Below are 412 nucleotides of genomic sequence, written 5' to 3' on the forward strand. Positions count from 1 at the left end.
AGTCACAATCTGAAAAGGTTCACCCAGTTATGTGTCTGTGGTATTTGTGTATCCGGTGGTAATACTGGAAGACAAAGTGCTTAGGGCCACGGCCAAGACTCATAAGTAGCTGTGTTCAAAAATCAACATGCTTAACTAGGAAAGTCAATAACACTATCCGAAATTCTAAGTTCCCAGAGACGCCAATCACTCTGAACTTCAAAGGAAAAAGTGAGATGCCAAAACTGTTCAGAGGCAAAAAGCTACAAGTCCCGCTCATCTAATTATAATTAATATTCATTGATAATTCGAAATTTATAGTATATTCTATTCTTTTATCCTATTTGATTTTAAGTTGCTTGGGAACAAGCAACAATTTAAGTTTGGTGTTGTGATGAGCGGATAATTTATACGCTTTTTGGCATTGTTTTTA

The sequence above is a fragment of the Arachis duranensis genome, chromosome 6, assembly GCF_000817695.3.
Source record: "Arachis duranensis cultivar V14167 chromosome 6, aradu.V14167.gnm2.J7QH, whole genome shotgun sequence".
NCBI lineage: Eukaryota > Viridiplantae > Streptophyta > Magnoliopsida > Fabales > Fabaceae > Arachis > Arachis duranensis.